The sequence below is a fragment of the Notamacropus eugenii genome, chromosome 5, assembly GCF_028372415.1.
Source record: "Notamacropus eugenii isolate mMacEug1 chromosome 5, mMacEug1.pri_v2, whole genome shotgun sequence".
Classification (NCBI taxonomy): domain Eukaryota; kingdom Metazoa; phylum Chordata; class Mammalia; order Diprotodontia; family Macropodidae; genus Notamacropus; species Notamacropus eugenii.
The window spans coordinates 320,344,694-320,366,343 of NC_092876.1; the positions used below are offsets into that span (position 1 = coordinate 320,344,694).

The following is a 21,650-nucleotide window of genomic DNA, read 5'->3' on the forward strand; positions in this document are numbered from 1 at the left end:
ATTTCTTGATTGATGGGCAACCCTTTGGTTTCCAGTTTTATATCTCATATTATTCTTTTACAAAAATGGGGATGTGGTAGACAATACAACAGTTAAGTGATGGAATGGCTTAACACAAAGAATAGTCATGAATGATTAGCAGTCAATTTGTAATGAAAGATCCTTTAGGTGTTTACTAGTCAATGACCATTTCTCCAATTCTGTTTTACTTATCTTTAAAAAAAAAAAAAAGTGATATACCTTTTTCAGTACGATTACAGAGGTGCCCAAATGTCTTAGAAAAAAATACAAGAGTGAAAATTGTAAAGCTAGAGAGCACACCAACAGGTTCTTTCAGAAAGTCTCAGATATGAACAAAATGAAAACAAAAAGTGTTGATGTGAATTTGACATTCTTTTCAATCTTCTTTGTCTTTTGCGCCACAATTTAAGAACATGTATAAACTCAATACAATTAAAATTTTCCTTTTTTTAAATTGTTGCTTCTCTATACAGCTTACCTGGGCAAGTAGATGGTGCAGTGGATAGAACACTGGGCCTGGAGTCAGGAAGTCTCTTCTTCCTGAGTTCAAATCCAGCCTCAGATGTTTACTAGGTGCATGATCCTGGGCAAGTCTCTTAACCCTGTTTGCCTCAGTTTTCTTTTCTGTAAAATGAGCTGGAGAAGGAAATGGCAAACTGTTCCAGTATCTCTGGCAAGAAAATCCCAAATGGGCCCATGAAGCGTTGGACATTGCCGAACAACAACCCCGCCCTCCCCTCAAAAAAAACCAGACCAAAAGCTCATCTACTTCATCTGGGAACCTGCCTCCCACTGTTATGAGAAATTCTCTCAAATAATCTTCTGGAATAGTGTCTGTAGCTTTTTTATCAAAAGAATTTTTTTATGACATTTTCTGGTTCTTTTCCATTTAACTTTTTTCCAAACATTGTGGAGAACATGGCAAAATTTATAGGACCTGGAGCTTCATTCATCATGGCATCTAGGTCCTCATTAGTTGGATTCTTTCCTAAGGAAGCAAGCATATCATAGAAAACTCTGACAATGAAACAATCTCTGTTCTGTTCAATCATACTAAAGGCTAATACTAAATTTAACTAAAGTTAAATCACACTAAATTCCTGAATCTATGACTAATCAAGCATAGTAAATACATCTGAAGTTGCACATGAAGGGTGTTTCTTGGTGGTCTTTGTCTTTGTCTTTGTATGACATGTTGACAATTAAATCCCATGGCTGATGGCACAGATGACAAAGTTGTTGAAAAAACAGGAGCAGAAGAAGGAAAAAGAGAAGGAAGAAGAGACAGAAATGGAGCTGTGGCTAATACCCTACACTATATTTGTTGTTGCTGAGTCATTTTCAGTTGTATCTGACTCTTTGTGACCCCATTTGGGGTTTTCTTTGAAAAGATCCTTGAATAGTTTGCTATTTCCTTCTCCATCTCATGTTACAGATGAGAAAATGGGGTAAAGAGGATTAAGTGACATGCCAAGGATCACCCAGCTAATAAATGTCTGAGGGTGGATTTGAACTCAGATGGATGAGTCTCCTTGACTTCAGACCTGGCACTCTATCCACTATGCTACCTAGCTGCCCCTATACTACATACTTTGTCTTTAAGAGGCAGTGTGCCACAGTGGGCAGAGTCCTGGACTTGGAGTCAGTTAGGAAAATGAATATGAACCTTCCTCAGACACTTGCTACCTATGTGACTGTGGGCAAGTCATCTATTCTCTAAAAACTCTAATTTCCTCACTGTAAAATGGGGATAAACATAGTGCTACCAAGAGACAGAGATCTGACTTCAGTCAGAAAAACCTAAATTCACGTGCTGCCTCTAAAATCTATGGTCTGCAAGACACCAGGCCGGTCCCAGAACCTCCCAGTACCCCAGGCAACTCTCTTACTACAAACTGCTCAACAATGGTAGATCTCCATTGATAGAGGGAAGTCACTTTCTTACCGTGAAGTTCCCTATGCCAGTGACTCCAAACTAACACTTTGCAAAACTAAAAGTACTCTCTAAATGTGAACTGTCATTGTTCTTATTTTATGTCATTAGGATTTCACTCTGGAAAATATCATCCTCTTTTGCTGGCTTTTCTTATAGAATTTTGGACCATTGGATTTTACCGGAGAAAGGAGAAGGCAGGAAGACAGGAAGAGGGAAGGAAGAAGGAAGGGAAGGAGGGAAAGAGATCTCTGTTAGCTGGAGGAGTGAGGGAAGGCTTCTGGTAGTAAGGGACAAAGACTTTTCTAGCTCAGGAGTCAGACAGCTCCCTGCTGAGCTGATGCTACCTTTGTAGTGTCCTCTGGTTGCATTAATGAATGGCCTTCAGTCAGCACATGAATCTGAAGCTGTCAATTTTTCATGCACACATGACATGAACTGCTTTGGAGCTATGGGCTGTCGAGAAGAAGATTTCATCTTTCATAAGGAAAGTGCCACTACCCTTTGGAGAAGAAAAAGCTCAGGAGCGCGAGGGGCAGAGTAGAAAACTGCTCAGGATGGGGGGAAGGGTAGCATTTACATCTATGTAAAAGCTCCCTCATAATACAATGAGAGACCAGGAGGGATGAGGTGTGGAGCAAGAGAAGCTAAAAAAAAGTGCTCATCCATCCTATCAACTATAGGAGGAGACGATGAATCTGACAAACAAATTTCAGAATTAGAGCAAGAATTTCATTATATTTTGAAAAATTATTTTGCAATTAACTCCTGAGAAAAACCTTGTGATTCACTCACACACAGAGCTCAGAAGTCCAGGCTTTTCCTTCCTTATCATCACACCACTGCCCCTCCCAAATGCTCAGCAGCCAGGCTCAGGGAGTTAGAGGATTTGGGTGCTTAAGGTGGCTGAAGACAGGCGGCATGAGTTCAGACTGGAGGTGTCTGACACCCGCAAGCACTAGGACTTGGTGGCTATTGCTGATGCCTGCTCTTTAGAGGTCTGGTTTCAGCCACTGGGGTTTCCTAGAGGACCTTGAGTTCAAACAAGAGCTCTTCATTGAGAATCAGAAGATCTGGGTTTGAATCCGGACTTTGCTACCTATTACCTACATGACCTTGGGTAAGTACTTAATATCTCCAGCTCCAAATGTCTTCATTTAGAATATGATAGCACTGGCTAGACAATTTCTAAGGTATGAAATTCCATGTGTCTGCCTTCTCAATAGAAAGAGGACTGGGCCTGAAGTCAAAAAGACCCATCTTCCTGAGTTCAAATCCAGCCTCAGACACTTACTCGCTGTGAGACCCCAGGCTAGTCACTTAACCCTGTTTGGCTCAGTTTCCTCATTTATAAAATGAGTTCAACAAGGAAATGGCAAACCACTCCAGTATCTTTGCCAAGAAAACCCCAAATGGGGGTCACAAAAAGATGAACATGACTGAAGTGACTCAACATACCTTCTCTCTGGACTTTGAGAAGAAACCAGCGATTGCTGGCTATTGTATCTGGGGCCTATTTGGTTAGTGCTCACTCATAACAGGCTAAGTGATTTATCCAAAGTCACACAGCTTTTAAGTGGCAGAGCCAAAGTTTGAATCTGGATTCTCTGATACTTGGTCCAAAGCTTTTCCCCCTTGGGTGTGCTTCCTCTGTATCCCTCACAGCATCTGCATTGAGCTGGGCACAAAGGATATACTCAGTAAACAGTGATTATGTTTCAACTTAATTTTATTTAGAGTGTGTTTGTAAAATTAAATTTTAAATCCTTAAGATTTTGCCACCACCTGAATAGATCCTAATTGCTTAATATCAGTGTATACCTGAACCTTTTAGAATGTAAACTTTAGTTCTGTGCTCTCAGGCTGATTGCCTCAGCCAAGCAGGGAACCCATAACCTCAGTTCTTCTAATGGGTAACTTGTCACCATCATTCCTAGGAGCTGGACTATTGGAGCTTGGCACTGGACTTTCATTTTGAAGTCTTGTCTCATAGGATCATGGGATTTTAGAGCTTAGGATCATAGAATCTATGAGTAGGGAGGGTCTTCAGAAGACATCTAGTTCCACTCTCTGCAGGCTTCCAAATACAGGAATTCCTTCTACAACACCCTGCTGCTGCTCAACTCTTTCTACTGGGAGGTCAAATGACTTTGAGAGGCCACCCCTTTCATAACTAGGCAGCATCAATTGAGCTGAAATCTGCTTATTCATAATTTACATCTCCTGGTCCTAATTCTGTATCTTGGAGCATCATTGAACAAATCTAACTCTTCTATACTGTGTGACAGTTTCTGAAACATATGAGGTCAGCTGTGGTGTCTCACCATGAGCATCTTTGCTGCAGTCTAAATATTCCCTTCAATCAGGTCATCTAGTAATTCCCCTTTTTCCTCAGATGGGGAAACTGAGGCCCCAAAATATGAAGAGCTAAAGCTTTGGACTAGAGAGTCTTTCTCTAGAATTTGAACTGCTTTCCTCCTCATAGCATAAATCAGCCTGTCTTCTCCCCAGGAGCTGGCAATTGTATCTGGGTTATATTTCTGACCCTTATCGTTGGGATATGACCCAGAGATTCCTAGAAGATTCAACCCCATAATACTGCAGAGGCCCTAAGGGGGCAGACATCCCTGATGGAAAAATCCACAGCCACCAGTCAGCCTTCCAAGTTAACAGATTCCCAAAGGACTCAACCAAGAAAAACAAAATGGTATTTCAAAGGGAAATATGGAGATTGGACTTCTAATTTAGGCCCTTGCAACAGATGCTGCTGATCTTGTAAAAATAATTGCTTACATTATTAATGTAGGTTTTTCCCTTTGTTGAAAGAAGGTGAAAATATCCACTTGATCTAGAACAAGCAGGAGCCTGAAAACCTGCTCAGCCACAGTGAGGAGGTCCGGGAAGGGTTGCCACATTTGGAAGAACAGTTTGTTGCCAGAAGGCTGGAGAAATTTACTTAGTATCCTCACTTTTTGTCCTTTCCCTAATTAACTTCCTCACTGGATTCCCAGCTCTCTTTCCACACAGCTTCCCTCAGATTATAGGAGGAAAAGTTTGCCTCTGGGTCAAGCATAACCACATTGGAAGAATACAAAAGGCAATTTTAATCAAATGAGCTCCCCCACTCCCAAATCACCCAGACTCTGACATGACTCTCTAGTGAATCTGTCTAAGAAGCCCCAAGGAGAATTCAGAGGGTTTCCAGAACCCTGAGGGAAAATTGGAGGAGAAGCCCTTTGACCTCCTGCTCTTGAAATGACTGTTCATTAGAAAGTGGAAACTCCCCACAGAGATCTCTGTTGGAAAGGAGAATACAGATGTTGCACATGTTGGAAAAAGGAGATAACAGATGTTGCCAGCTGGAATTCCCCATGGGGGAAAGAAAAGTTCATTAGCTTTTGACCCCTTCCCTGGGTAGGGAAGGGTCATTGCTGGGAAGGGTGAGGGAAGAAGTACATGACCACACCCAGCCTCCTCCTGTGGCTGGACCTACTCTTTTTTTTAAGACTGATTTAAAAAAAATTTTTTTAATAGACAAATATTTATTTTCTCTGTCTTCCATTTCTTTCCCACTCCTCCTATTAAAAAAAAGAAAATAAAAAACAAAACCTTTGTAACAAATATGCACAGTTATGGGGGAAAAATTGCCTTTTAGCCATGTCCAAAAATGTATATCTCTTTCTGTCTATTTAGTGACAGCGACAAGGAGGTTGCATTTTTGAGCATCAGTCCTCATCCTCTAAAGCAGGGTGGGGGAGCCTGTGGCCTTGTGGCCACAAATGGCCTTGTAGGACCTTGGGTGGGGCCTTTTGACTGAGTCCAAGTTTGACAGAACAAATCCTGTTGTTAAGAGATTTGTTCTGTGACGTTTGGATTCAAAGGGCCACACATGGGGACCTAGAGGACCACATGTGGCCTCAAGGTCACAAGTTCCCCCACCCTGCTCTAGAGTTGTGGTTGATCACTGCTTTGATGACAGTTCTTTGGTTTTTCCAAATTGTTCATATCTACAATGTTGGTGTCATTGCACACATTGTCCTCCTGGTTCTACTAACTTCATTCTCCACCAATTAATGCAGGGCTTACTTTGTCCGGAGTAGATGAAGACAGTGGAATTGAATCTTTTTTTTTTTTTAAGTTGATGTGACTCCTTCCAGATACTCAAGAGTACATGTTATATGAGGATTGGTGGAAGAAACTGGAGATGCTTAGTTTGGAGGAGAGAAGACTCAAGCTGGACTTCCTGGATGGATGAAGGGTTGTTATGAGGAGAAGAGATTAGGCTTTTTGGCTTGGCCCCAGGAAGAAGAACAAGAAACTACAGGCAGATGTTGCAAAAGGAAAACACTTCCTAATGATTGGATTTTTTAAAAAATTTATTTATTTATCTTTTAACATTCATTTTCACAAAATTTTGGGTTCCAAATTTTCTCCCCATTTGTCCCCTCCCCCCACCCCTAAACACCAAGCATTCTGATTGCCTCTATCACCAATCTGCCCTCTCTTCTATCATTCCTCCTTTCCCTTGTCCCCATCTTCTCTTTTGTCCTGTAGGGCCAGATAACTTTCTATACCCCATTACCTGTATTTCTTATTTCCTAGTAGCAAGAACAGTACTCAACAGTTGTTCCTAAAACTTTGAGTTCCAACTTCTCTTCATCCCTCCCTCCCCACACATTCCCTTTGGGAAGGCAAGCAATTTAATATAGGCCATATCTGTATAATTTTGCAGATGACTTCCATGATAGTTGTGTTGTGTAAGACTAACTATATTTCCCTCCATCCTATCCTGCCCCCCCATTGCTTCTATTCTCTCTTTTGATCCTGTCCCTCCCCAAGAGTGTTGACTTCAAATTGCTCCCTCCTCCCATTGCCCTCCCTTCCATAATCCCCCCACCCTGCTTATCCCCTTCTCCCCCACTTTCCTGTATTGTAAGATAAGTTTTCATACCAAAATGAGTGTGCATTTTATTCCTTCCTTTAGTTGAATGTAATGAGAGTAAACTTCATGTTTTTCTCTCACCTCCCCTCTTTTTCCCTCCACTAAAAAGTCTTTTGCCTGCCTCTTTTATGAGAGATAATTTGCCCCATTCCATTTCTCCCTTTCTCCTCCCAATATATCTCTCTCTCACCCCTTAATTTCACTTTTTAAAGATATGATCCCATCCTATTCAATTCACCCTGTGCTCTGTGTGTGTGTGTGTGTGTGTGTGATCCCACCAACTACCCAGATGCTGAAAAGTTTCAAGAGTTACAAATATTGTCTTTCCATGTAGGAATGTAAACAGTTCAACTTTAGTAAAGTCCCTTATGACTTCTCTTTGCTGTTTACCTTTTCATGCTTCTCTTCATTCTTGTTTTTGAAAGTCAAATTTTCTTTTCAGCTCTGGTCTTTTCATCAAGAATGCTTGAAAGTCCTCTATTTCATTGAAAGACCATTTTTTCCCCTGAAGTTTTATACTCAGTTTTGCTGGGTAGGTGATTCTTGGTTTTAGTCCTAGTTCCTTTGACTTCTGGAATATCCTATTCCATGCTCTTCAATCCCTTAATATAGAAGCTGCTAGATCTTGTGTTATCCTGATTGTATTTCCACAATACTTGAATTGTTTCTTTCTAGCTGCTTGCAATATTTTCTCTTTGACCAGGGAACTCTGGAATTTGGCCACAATGTTCCTAGGAGTTTCTCTTTTTGGATCTCTTTCATGTGGTGTTCTGTGGATTCCTTGAATATTTATTTTGCCCTCTGGTTCTAGAATCTCAGGGCAGTTTTCCTTGATAATTTCATGAAAGATGATGTCTAGGCTCTTTTTTTGATCATGGATTTCAGGTAGGCCCATAATTTTTAAATTGTCTCTCCTGGATCTATTTTGCAGGTCAGTTGTTTTTCCAATGAGATATTTCACATTATCTTCCATTTTTTCATTCTTTTGGTTTTGTTTTGTGATTTCTTGGTTTCTCATAAAGTCATTAGCCTCCATCTGTTCCATTCTAATTTTGAAAGAACTATTTTCTTCAGTGAGCTTTTGAACCTTCTTTTCCATTTGGCTAATTCTGCTTTTGAAAGCATTCTTCTCCTTATTGGCTTTTTGAACCTCTTTTGCCAGTGGAGTTAGCCTATTTTTCAGGGTGTTATTTTCTTCAGCATTTTTTTGGGTCTCCTTTAGCAAGGTGTGGACCTGTTTTTCATGTTTTTTTTGCATCTCTCTCATTTCTCTTCCCAGTTTTTCCTCCACCTCTCTAACTTGATTTTCAAAATCCTTTTCGAGCTCTTCCAAGGCCTGAGTCCATTGAATATTTATTTTGGATGTTTGGGATACAGAAGCCTTGATGTTTATATATTTCCCTGATGGTAAGCATTGTTCTTCCTCATCTGAAAGGATGGGAGGAGATATCTGTTCACCAAGAAAGTAACCTTCTATGGTCTTATTTTTTTTCCTTTTTCTGGGCATTTTCCCAGCCAGTTACTTGACTTCTGAGTTTCCTTTCCACACCCACCTTGCCACCAGATCCGCCCAGCTAGTGCTTGGGGGCTGAGATTCAAATGCTGCTTCCCAGCCTCAGGGCTTTTGGCGGGGGCGGAGCTGCTATTCAGTGTGAGATTAAGTTCAGCTGCTTGGGTTGGGGCAGGGCCACCACACGGGGCTTAGTTCCTTCAAGGGGTTTATGCTGAGACCTTCAATAATGGATCTGAGCTCCTGCCTGCTTTGGGAGCCCTTGTCTGCTGCTGCCTCTGCTGCTGCCTCCCGAGGGGCCTGAGTTATGGGGACATCCTGCTCCCCTCTTGGTGAGCTGAAAAGACCCTCTCACTGACCTTTGGTGCCTGTGGATGGAGGGATCTGCGTGGCTGCTGGAGATTCTGTCCCTGAAGCCTGCTCAGATCTGCTCCTCTTGGTGCCACGTGGCCGAGGCAGGGCTGGGCTCTGCTCTGGGTCCAGTGCGTGACAGACCTTTCGGGTCAGTTTTTCAGGTCTCTCTGGAACAGAAATGTCCTCCACTTCGTTGTTCTATGGCTTCCGCTGCTCCAGAATCCATTGGGAGTTCTTCTTTACAGGTATTTTATGGGCTGTGGGTTTGGAGCTAGCATATGTGTATCTTTCTACTCCGCCATCTTGTCTCCTCCCCCCATGATTGGATTTTTTTAAAAAGTAGAATGGGCTGCCTCAAGAGGTAAACTTTCCATCCACATCCTTGGCTGGATGCCCTCCTGTCTAGTGGATTATAGGATGGGTTCCTCTTAGTGGATGGGTAGCACTAGATCCTGGACTAGCCACTAAGGTTCCCCCAACACACAAATTCTATGATTCTGTTCCTTGGGTGCCCAGGAACCTCCACTGCAGTGTCTCCCTTAGGTTCACTCTCTTTTTCTTTCTAAATGCTTTATTGATATTCTTTTTGAAAAGGATTTTATTGATGTGTTTTTGCATTGCTTTCATTTCAAGTATATCTATCCATCCCTCTTCCCTCCCTAGCAATCCATTTTCCTTGTAACAAAACATTTAAAACAGAAAATAAAAAAGTTCAGCAAAGCATCAGTCAAACCTGAGGGTATAGACAATATTCCACCCCCACAGCTACCTATGTCTGGAGAATGGAGAGAGACACATTTTCTTAATTTTTCCCCAGGACCCATCTTAGTGATTGTAATTGTATAACGTTCAATTTCCACCCCCAACCCCCCCCCCCCACGTCCCCTCCTCTCCATTTATGTTGTTGTAGTCATTTCACATATTGTTTTCCTGGTTCTCCTTACTTCACTGTGAATTAGTTTCTGTGTCTTCCTATGCTTCTCTGAATCCTTCATATTCTCTATGTCTCATGGCACAGTCATGGGATACTCACAGAGGTCTACCACTTCTACTGTGAGGGTTTGCCTAGCCCTTTTCAAGGTTGCCTATCCACTTTCGGTGAGCTCCTGGCACCCAACTCTCACCTTTGCCTACAAGAAGCTGTAGCATGGGCAGTGGCCACACCCTGGTAAAACTGCTTGGGTGGGCTAAGCCACATTGACTTCAAAATCGTTGATGAGTCAGGGGAGTATCTACGCAAGCATGTGAAGACTTCCCTGGGCAGAATGGGTGGATGAGAACAACTTGTTCCAATGGCCACAAAGAAGGCTGAGGCAGGTGCCATGGAATGCTTAGAACTTGGTCAGACATCAAAGACATCAAAGTCATCTACTGAATCCTAGGTCATCACTAGTCATCCTGACTTTGTCTCACTACTGGGCTTCAAGGACTCTGGAAGATAGAATGAGGCTGATGACTTCATGTAACTCTGCCTCATTTTAATCCATTTCATACTCAAGAAGATGTCACTCTGTGATGTCCTTGGTGCTCTTTGAAAACAAGGAGGAACAGCGGTTCCACACATGCATCACATTTATCTGCTTTGTTTGTAGCACGGATGCTCTTTTTAACATCATTGTCATTTTCCAGTTTCTCCCTACGATATTTTTCCTTGTCATACACACATACACAATTAGCACATCCAACAGACCCACTATCCCTGTCAGAAAGCCTTATGCTACTCACCTATTCTATTCAACATTTATCCAGCCTTTAGTCTCAACCTTTCTCAGAGAGTTATCACCATAAACATAGGCAGGGTAAGGTATTTAATGGTTGTTAAGGATTTATTTAGATCATAGGAACTGGAAGGGGCTTTAGAGTCCACCTTGTCCAATCCTTCCCCCATTTTATAGTTAAGGAAACTGAGACCCAGAAAAGCAAGTAACTTGTCCAAGTTCACCCAGCTGGTATGTAGTAACTGCCATGTCCAGGGTCTACTGACTCCACACATGTGCAGTGTTCTTTCCATCACACTATGTGGAGGGAGACTGGGGTCAGCTATAGATAGGCACACCCCATTCTTTTTGGTCTTTTCCCTTCCACAGACACCAGTTTACCCTCTGGAAGAGCTTGTGGGCAGATGCAGGTAGAGCCTGCATCTGGTCAGAGGCAAGTCTTCCCTGGATGAGACCACATGACTAGATGTTCCAGGAGCTTAGTGGGGTGAAGATCTCCCAGCTTTCTCATCTACCACGGTCATTACCACTCAGCCAAGAGCAGGGCTCTCAGGAACTAAGCACAGAACTGGTACATTTCATTGGGGAATGAGGAAGGAGGGAGTAGAATATAATGGAAATAGTGTTAGGTTTGCAATCACAATCAAATTACATTTGGGGATGGATTTTGCTGCTTACTGGGTGACCATAGGCATGCCAGTTCTTTTATCTGGGCCTCAGTTTCCTCATTTATAAAATGAAACAGCTTAATTAGATGATCTCTAAGTTCTTGTCTAGCTCCATGATTCCATGAAGAGTGTATCTTTTATCTGGAAATAAAACTAGCAGTTTTGGGGCCCATGGCAATCTTCACAAAATGTGCCCAGGGTAAGTAGCAATAAATATGCCCTCTCATCAGCCTTTTAAGACAATTCAGTTGGAGGTAGCAAACATGGGACACAATACTCTGTGGAGGAAGAAGACAGGAATCCCTCAGGACTCTTTTAGACAATAATTCAGGGTATGTGAGTGTAGGGATAGTGATGTCGGATAGGACTGTGCTGGGCAGAAACATACCTGGGTTATTATTATCTCCGTTACACAGATGACAAAATTGAGGCAAACAGAAGTTAAATGACTTGCCCTACCTTGTTGTCCCAAAAAGTATAGAGTTGAATAAAAAACTGCCCTTTGACCTGAGTTCCTGTTCTACCTCTTTGTCTAATTGGTTAATTGTGAGCAAATCACCTAATTTCTCTGAGTCTCAGCCAAAGGATGGCAGAAGCGTGCCATCTGGTAGCTTTCTATTTTAACTATTTGTTTTTGCTAACTAGATGCTATGGTCAGTTGTTTCCATGTGGCTATCACCCTGGGGGAAAAGCCCCAACCTCATTGTAGCTCTAAATTTGTCCTTTTCTTGAGCTGAAATACCATTTGTAAGTGTTCTTCAGTCTCCTCTTGCCCAAGTTGCTGTATATTGAGTGCAAAATGCAGTCCTGCTCTTGGCTATGTACAGTCTGCTTCCCCATTCCATGACTGCCTTCCGTGTTTTCCATGTCCTTTTTGAGTTGAGGAGCCTAGTTAGACTTGTCCTTACTTTGTCTAGTGGAAGAGTTCCTCTTTCTCAAGAGCTATGTGCAAATCATATGTTTGCGTAGCAAATCCCTTCTTTCCTTAGCCTCCCTGTCAAGTAGTTAATGGTCTGTAAGCAAATACCTTTAAGCACTAAGCCTGGGCTTCCAGCTGACAGGACCCTGGTGGCGAATCCTCCCGTATAGTGAAGACCCCGCCCTCTTCTTCCCATCCCAGTCCCCACAGAGGCAGAGAGATGTAGTGAATAGGATTGGACCTCAAGTCAGGAAGACAAGACTTCAGTCATTTATGATTGTAGCATAATAGAGCCAGAAGCAACATCGATTACCACTTCCTCATTTCACAGATAAGGAAACTGAGACTCAGAATAGGGAAATGACATACCCAGTGGTATATGGATCATAAGGAGAAGAGCTGGGATTAGAAACCAGATTTCCTGACTCCAAATCATGAGGCCCCTCATGAGGCAAGATATTTAATCCTTCAGGATCTTTGTTTTCTAATGAAAGAATGGGGGTGAAAAAATAACAATATTCATTCTATAGGCTTGTTTTGAGAAAAAGTATGTAAAGTGCTTTGCAAACCTATATAGTGCTGTATATGTCAACTATTATTTTCAAGCACATAGATGATAATCCTGGGGCTGTCATTTTTCAGTCTCCATGACCCAGTCTGGGGGTTTTCTTGGCAAAGATTCTGAAATGATTTGCCATTTCCTTCTCCTTGCTCATTTTACAGATGAGGAGCTGAAGCAAACAAGGTTAAGTGTCCTGCCCAGGGTCACACAGCTAGTAAATGTCTGAGGCCAGACTTGAACTCACAAAGATGAATCTTGCTGACTCTGTGCCTAGCACTTGAGCCACTTTTGGTTGGTTGTTGTCCTTCATCTTCAAAGAGGACCAAAATGACACCATCATGATAAAGTGAAATTTCAGTGTGTCTGACTGTGGCTGATCAGACCAATACGAGCTCGGAATGCTCTACCACAGGTGGGGCACAGATGGTCCATGTGAATATTTGGGGTGGATATCCCAAAACTGTGCATCCTGCATTTACTCTGTGCTGTCTCAATTCTGCTTTGCTCGTGGAGCCCCATATCCTTTCTGATGTGGGCACGCCATGCTGAGTGGTCCTGTGCCAGTGTCTTCCATGTAGCACAGTCAAATCCAGAGTTCTTTAGAGAGACCTTGAGAGTGTCTAACCACTGTATCACCTGGCTAACCAGCATTGGGGCTATATTTTCTGAAAAGAACCCTGTGCAACCTTGTAATGATAGTAACATATGTATGTACATATATTTGAGTTATTATATTCTTAAGTATATTAAGCATATACTTAATATATTCATATACAGATAGATGGATATAGCTATAGATACATTTCACAGATAAGGAAACAGGCTCACGGAAATTAGGTGATTTGCTTGCAGTCAATCAATTAGTAAGAGAAAGAGGTGGAACAGGGACTCAGGTCAAAGGGCAGTTTTTTATTCAACTCTGTACTTTTTGGGACAACTAGGTAGGGCAAGTCATTTAGCTTCTGTTTGCCTCAATTTTGTCATCTGTGAAATGGAGATGATAATAATGCTTACTTCCACAGCTCTTGTGAGGATCAGATGAGATAATACTTGCAAAGTGCCATGCAGATCTTAAAGTGATATATAAATGCTTGATATCATTAATAAGATTTAAGGGCATTTGTGCTTTATCAGTGGTTTCCTGCAGACAAAGGATGAAGCTCTAAAGGAAGAATTTCAGGTATCAGTGAGTTAGATGGGGAAATCATTTTGAGAGAAGGAGGGTGCTTCTGAAATCATCCAATAAAAAGGCCTACATTTATTCCAAGGGCCAGTCTTACTTCTTCTTTCCTATATATAATAACCCTACTTGTGCTGTAGGAAAATGTGGGTTGGTTTCACATAGGATTTCAGAGTAAATCCAGGGTGGAGTGGTCCCTGGTCAACATATACTTTTTATTTATTTATTGTTTAAAAGAATCATGCATTTATTTGGTGACATTCATTCAAAAATAACTCTTACTCATGCCTTTTGTTTTTACATCATAGGCATTTCCCAATATCTTTTCCCAAAGCTTCCCCTACCCATTCCAAATTAACCCTGTCTTGCAACACTCCCCCCACCATAAGCAATTAAAACCAACAGATATAATGACCATACTTGATAGCATAGGCAGCATTCCACATGGGGCACCATGGTCCCCCATCTCTCTAGTAAGAGAAGAGAGGTGCCCCCTTATCTCTTCTAGGACCAAGACTGGTTGTTGGCTTCATTGACTGTTCTTTTCATTTACCTTATTGAGGTCACCGTGTATATTATTCCCCTGGTTCTACCTTGTATCAGCTCATACAAGTCTTCCCACCATCATATACTCCTGAAGGGCAGGACGAAGCCTCCCCTTTGGTGACGTGGTCAATAAAAAAAGGATCTTCTTGCCTCTTTTGGTCAAGCCGGTTCTGGGCTTACATCTCACTTTAAGCTTTCCTAGATGCAAAGCATTATTTCCCACAAAAGGCATTTATTTGGCCCTCTGCCCTCTTACTCACATGCCTGTAGAAAATACCCATCCATCCTGAAAGAGCAAAAAGCTTATAGGCCCACTGTCATAGGAAACACCTGAATGCTGGTGACTGGTGACTCACCGTGCTAATCAAGTTTCAGGTATCCAGCTCCAGTTCACTCTGGCCAGCCAGATGGAGTTCCCTTACTATTTATGGCCCAACTGAGACTTAGCTGGATGAAGGCAGAGATGTCTCAATTACATTCTAATGGCCGTCAAGACATTCAAAGCAGCATGAAGTGTGTGTGAATTATTTAACATCGATATTTGGTTGCAACAGGCACATCTGGATCCCATCACAGCTGCCCAGGAGAATGGCTTTGGTGGGAAGGGCAAAAGGAAAATGAGCTGCAAGTTCCTCCTTTGGAGGGCTCATTGATATCATTCATCTCCATCCATCTTTAGTTCTAGAGAGCAGTCAGACCTTGCCCTCTGGGATTTATTTGGTGGGGAAGGAATTTGGGGGAATATTACTGACTCAGCTGTTCTGAGAGGCAGCCAAAGCTAACTGGGAGGCCCTGAGGAGGCCAACACCCCGAGAGCTCAGCTGGTGATGTCATGGTTTCTTGCAAGCAGTGGCTTTCAGACTTTCCAATGCTGCATTCACAGACAGGTCAAGAGGCTAAGCTATGGGAAACATGTAAGGCAAAATCCCCTCCCTCTCTGACCGCGAGGAACTCCAGGGCAAGCACTATGCCTTATTCATGGTTGCATCCTTCATAAAAATGGACATAGTGCCTTGAACAGAGTAGGCGCTCAGTAAATTTGAAAAGCCACAGGGCCCAAAGAAGACATGAGAAGATACCTCCAATTATTCCTTTGTAGAGATGGAAAGTCCACAGGAGTGAAACACAGCAGTTATTTTTAGATTGTTTTCAATGTATCAGTTGGTTTTGGTAATTTATTTTCTATCTTCCTCGTTTGCTCTTAAAACATTCTTTTCATTTGGGATGGCTCCAGAGAGGGAAATTTAGGTGATGCCATTCTTGCTTGTACATAGGAGGAACTTCATATGTGTTTGTTGAGTTAAATTTGTTTTTTCAGGCCTCTGACCAGTGATGTGCTAGAATTAGCTGGAATGGGCTCCAAGAGCTGAGCTGATTGTTAAATTTTCAGTATGAGTGTTTATGCCTCAGAAATTGGCAAAGGCTACAAAGCAGGGCTTGATTTACTGTTCTGACTCTGGTGCTTATCTCTCAATGAAGAAAATGTTGATGATACAGATTAAACTTAAAAGTGTGTCCTACAGTAATTGTTAAGCCAACATCTCTCTTTCTCCAACCTCCCTCTTACACCATGCCAAGGCTTCTTCTGCTCCTTAACTCCCATCCCTTGTCTCTCAGTCCCTTTTTGCTCACCTTATTCTCAGGAAAGTATCTGAACTAGGAGAGTAGAACTTGAAAGTAAAGGACACTTAAGAAGTCCTCTTTATGTCAGTCCAAGCTGAACACAGGGCACTGTTTCGTCTCCCAGAGGAATCTGCCTTCTAAGCCTCATTGTGAAATGAAAGACACTGGCTCCTGTTTAAGAGATTTCAGCAAACTTTTCTTGCTCTCCATCTCAACTTGTTGGTTGGAAAGGATCTGAGACCTTGATTCTGAGATGTAAATGACCTAGAGCTTCTTAAAGTCATATGTAACTTGGGGATTTGTATTTTAATAGGGATCAAAGATGTAGACTTAGCAACTTATGGAAAGAATAACGGTGGAATTGCAAACATCTGCTACAGATAAGGGGAAGTTATTTGGGAGTTGGGGCCTTCCTGAATTCCCTGAAAGCAGGCTATGGAGAAAGCCCCTGTGTGCAGAGCAGGGCTGTCCTAGAGCTTGTTGGATCCTGCTTGAAAGAACTGATTGGTTAGTGTTCAACGAGAGCACTTACAAATGTTAGAAATCAGGGCTTGATTGATTGATTATTGGCTTAAGAAAGTGTTAATAATGAAGACTAAACTTAAAAATGTATCTTCTGTACAACATGTGCCCCCACCCCCATTAATAGCTGTTAGACATTTACCTGTACACCCTTGGGGTAAGGTCAAACTGTTTGCCCATTTGGAGCAGCATCACAGACTAGAGAGGGTTAAAGTAGACATGGACACAAGGTCTGATTCTGCTACTTGTTACCTTTATGCACGTCACAGAATCATAAGCTCCAAATCACTCAGTTCAAATCCCCACCCCATTTTACAGCGGAGGAAACGAGGCCAAGCGTGACTTCTCCGGGGTTACATAGATAATAAGCCTCAGACACAGGATTTGATTCCAGATTCTTTGACTCCGTGTTCTCTTTCTGGTCCTCATTTTTCTCACTTATAAAATGAGGAATTTCAGACTACAGGGATCTAAAAGCCCCCCTTTGTCTCTAAATCTTTGACAATTGCCTGATCCAGGTTTTGAACACCCACTGTCGCTCCTGAACCTGATTCTTCATCTGTAGGATGGGAACAGGAATATCTGCTTTCCTTACTTCGTAGTACTCTTGAGAAGCCGAAATGGGACAACAGAGGGTATCCCCAAAAGTCTTAGTGCAGTTTTAGCATAAATGCACATAATAGCTTTAAACCTCACTAAGACTTTTAGGACACTTTGTATATTTGTTTAAAAGGCTATTGAGTAGTTCTTGAGAACTGAAATAGAGGATCAGGAAATGGATAACTCAGGCAAAAATCTCCTTTATCAGAGTGAAAAGGGCAATGGCCTGAACTGACCCCTTGGAAAAGTGAGATGCTTCTTGTGACAAAACAATCGCCTTGTTGAGCAGAACTTGACTTTGTCATCTGCAGTTGTGTTTACATGACAGATGTGGGTACATGTTTAACATGATTTTACATGCACATCCTGTATCAGACTGCTTGCTGTCGGGAGGGGAGACGGAAGGGAGGGAGGGCGAAAAATTGGGAACTCAAAATCTTACAGAAATGAATGTTGAAAACTTATCTTTACATGTAATTTGGAAAAAAAACTAAGTGCAAAGAGAAGATTACATCTTAAAAAAAATAAAGTTGTGTTTAAAATTAGCAGCAGGTAAAGAAGGAAACACTCTAGAGATGGGGCTGTGGGAATTCCATGACTGTAGCTGCTCCTGGCTGTCCAGGGAGTGATTTCTTCATCGTTTTCAAGTAGTATTTTCTTGGAAATGACCATGGTCTTTGTGTGGGTATTAGTGTTGGCAGGGCCCCTTTATGTGTGGTGGAATGGGAGGTACATGGAACGTGGAGTCAGAAAGGACCTGGAGTTGAAGTCCAGCTTCAATAACTTATTTGTTTTGTGTCCTAAGACTACAGCCAATGCACCTAGCCTAAACCTCAGTTTCCCTATATGCAAAATGGGGATAATAATGTTCTTTATCTTACAGGATGTTTGTGAAGATCAAATGAGAAAATTAAACTTAAAATCGTGGAAACTGTCAGCTGCTATTTCAATGCCATGATCTGAGGAGGTTCTGAGAAACCCCCCTTCACCTCAAATATTTCTGTTATGAGCAGATGACCTGAAACTACCAGTTTAAAAAACTTTAATCAATGCTTTGTTTTCATCGTCCATCCTCTCCAAAAGAATCTTCCCTTGTAACAAAGAAATACACATAAGTAAGACAAACACATTGGCCATAGCTGAGAATGAAAAAATATCTTGTTATGAGGCAGCTAGGTGACAGTACAGAGAGCACTGCACCCGGAGTCAGGAAGGCCTCAGTTCAAATCCTGCTCTTAGACACTTACTAGCTGTGTGACCTTGACCTTGACCAAGGTCTGCCTCAATTTTCTCAACTGTGAAAGGGGGATATTAATAACACATACCTCCCAGGGTTGTTGTGAGGATAAAATGAGATGGTATTTGTAAGGTGCTTATTAGCACAGTGCCTGGTACCTAGTAGGTTTTTTAATAAATGTTTGTTTCCTTCCTATGAAAGGAGACTGGATTAGATGACCATTAAGGTCCCTTCCAGCTCAAAATCCTATCACCTATTATCCGCTAACATCTTTGTTAAAATTAATTCACAGTAATCTGAAGGTGAGAAAATCAGAAGGTACTAGAAGGAAGAGGCACACTTCTCTGATGCCACAATTGGTCTTTGCAAATAATCAAAATGAAGTTTTTTGTCCAAAAAGGGGATATTTCTCAGGCTAAGTAGGGAATGATCTGTCCAATCTTAGGATGTGCTTTTAGCTAAGCCATTTAACTTTGGCAGGATCTTTCTCATGATGAAAAAAAGTCTGAGACTTAAGAGACCCCTAGAATTAGGAACATGATCTGTTGGAAGAGAGAACTGACCCATTAGAGGACTGAACATAGAACTCAGGCTTTTAGCATCTGGTTGCAAATTAGTGCTGTCCCTGTGCAGGCAGATATTGTCACAGATGTTTTCTATGATCAGTGGTTCTCCAGGATTTTCAACATGGCAGAACCCTTCTCTAATTTTCATCACTTGAAAAGCACAGGGACAAATGAGCTTGGGTTTGGGAAGAGTATTGGTACTGGATTTGGAGTCAAGAGGACCAGGGCTGGAGTCCCACATCTCTGTCACTCTCTGACATGGGGCAAATTAATTTACCTTGCCGAGCTCCAGTTTCCCCATCTGTCATTTGAGGCTAAAAGAATTTGAACTGTTTCACAGGGTCATGAGGGGAGGGGCAGGGAGATAGCATATGAGATTAATAGCCATGAAAGGCTGTATAAATTGTAAAGTGATATGTAATTATTAGCGACTGTTGGGAGGATCATCTGAGATAATATATAAAAAACCTTTTTCCAGTTTTAAAGTGTTACATAAATGCTAGCTATTACTCTTATTACTTTTGTAATTTAAAATTATAATTTGGGAGACGAAAAACCCAATTTTCTCAGACATTTTAAAGACTGAATTTATGGTGTCCAAATGTAAAAATATTTCTGAGGAGTTGAATGGAACCATTCAAAAGTAGAGGAAGTTAAAAAAATTGCTTTTTCTTTTTTCAGATTATTCAAAAGCTTTTAAAAATGGCATTAAAAAAATATTCACTGAATTGAATTGAAGGGTAACTGTTAGGAAGCCTAGAGGAAAGTGAACAAATAAAAGGGTTCCAAAGTAATAAGGAGTTTTCAGTCTCATAGTAATAGTGACCTCTGGTACTTGTTGGAATATAAATGGAGTCTTGCCTGCTCTTTCCTTGCTTCTAACTTGCCTTGCTAGCCGATTCCCCTCTTTATTCTCATTTTGAAAGAGACATACCTCTATTCTATATCCAAAGGTGCTATACGGTAAGGGCCTTGCCTGGGGTAAGCACTGGGCTCTTTGAATTTGTAGAGATCCACTGGAAATCTGTTGCTCGGAACTAGAATGACTGAAAATCCTAGTTTTTAGGATCCACTAGGAAAAAAACCTAGCAAATTTTCTTCCTCTAATTGGACAATCTATTTTCCATGGCTTACCTTACAAGGATGCCTAGTTTCACAGTGACAATATTTGCTGGTTAGTGTAGAAATATGTCATATAATCTTATACTTAGGAATATGAAAGCTAAAAGCTGTGTAGATTTTTCATTCTTAAAATACTAGTGCCACCCTTTACGACAGTTCATAAATGTCCATTTTTTTCTTTTAAGCCATCTTAGATTTTTGCTTTATTTGTGACATGAGTCCAGAAAGCTTATTCGAAAGCCATATGGACTGTGAGTCCATAGGGTGAGGTTTTTTTTTTTTTTTTAAGTAATCTTTTTTCCTGCGGGCCTAGAAACCTCAAGCAATCAATTCTACAAATTGAATTCCCTTGTGGGAGGTACAGCCTCTTGGGCTGTTTTGCAGTTTGTTTTCCTTTTAAGTAAACCTATGTGAAGGGAGAATTAGAACCTTCTTTTGGACTGGTGGGGCTCCATGGGGAGAAATTTCAGGTGACGTATCATACAAAGAAAGGCCCAGAGAAGACTTATGTCTGGCTCTCCAGTGAGAATGCTTTATGAGTAAAAAGTTTTCCTGAGGATACTTGGGGTGCTCTGTGTATGAAAGGGATACCTGGAGATGTTTTGTTCATTTCTCCCTATGTTAAAGGAAGTCATGGAAGACTTTTCATCTGGGACTCTTTGTTTTTTTTACCTAAAGGTGAGGGGGTGATAAGAAAGAAAATAAAATCTCTCTTCTCAGAGGGAAAGCCTTGTTCTTTTGAGATGTTTTTGAGATGGGGAAGACCTTTGATGCTTTGTGTGTTGAATATTCATTTCCCAATCTATGAACTGTGCCACAATGATTTTTCTTGAGACTTTTTTGTATGAGAAACTGGCAATGACACTCAAAAACGAAAACGTGTATACACTAGAGAGCTCTCAGCACATAGTAGGAGCTTAAATATTTATTAAGCCAATATTTATGGCTGATTGATTTGGGACTTTGGACTTTGCCAAATGTATTCCAATGGATTTGTTGGAAGATGATAAGTCCTAAGCTGGGGGTAGCCAGGAGAATGTAAAAGAGGTTTTCATAGTCCCCAAACCCAACTAACATAGCTAACAAAGATGTTCTCTGCCCTGATATGCCCTCACATTTATCAGGTGAGACTGCTTCTTTGACCGAATTACAGAATGAGCTGAACAATAATTCAAAAGCATAAAGTAGGGGAAAACAACCTAGTTAAGCAAGTTGGTGGTGACTGAAATGCTTTGAGTTAATGGATAAATCAGATGACAGAAACGTGTTAGGATTGGTTGAAAGAATTAGATAACACTTCTTTTAAGAGATTCCAAAAGCACATTCTAGCACATTAACTCTTTGAGTGAAGCTTTGGGAATGCTTTGAGGAGCTAGATCTACTCCCAGGAGGCAATGGGGGTGGAGTAGGGGGCAGTGAAAGTAGAATGTTGAATACAGTAGTTAATGATCCATCACTGCCATGCTTGAGATTGTAACCTTGAAATCGTGATCTTTAAAATGGAAACTGCTAAATTCTGTTATTCACACTGTTTGGTATCATTGTGATGATACACTATCTGGGTAGCATTGTGCAGGTGACCAAAAGAATACACCTAAACATACAGCCTCAAGAATGCTGGTCTTGC

The 21,650-nt window shown here is 41.4% G+C and overlaps 1 pseudogene; it reads right to left on the reverse strand.

Annotated features, from left to right (window-relative positions):
- Positions 1–397: 397 nt before the first annotated feature.
- Positions 398–4,287, reverse strand: LOC140507912 (myosin regulatory light polypeptide 9 pseudogene; annotated as a pseudogene).
- Between the last annotated feature and the right edge of the window lie 17,363 nt (positions 4,288–21,650).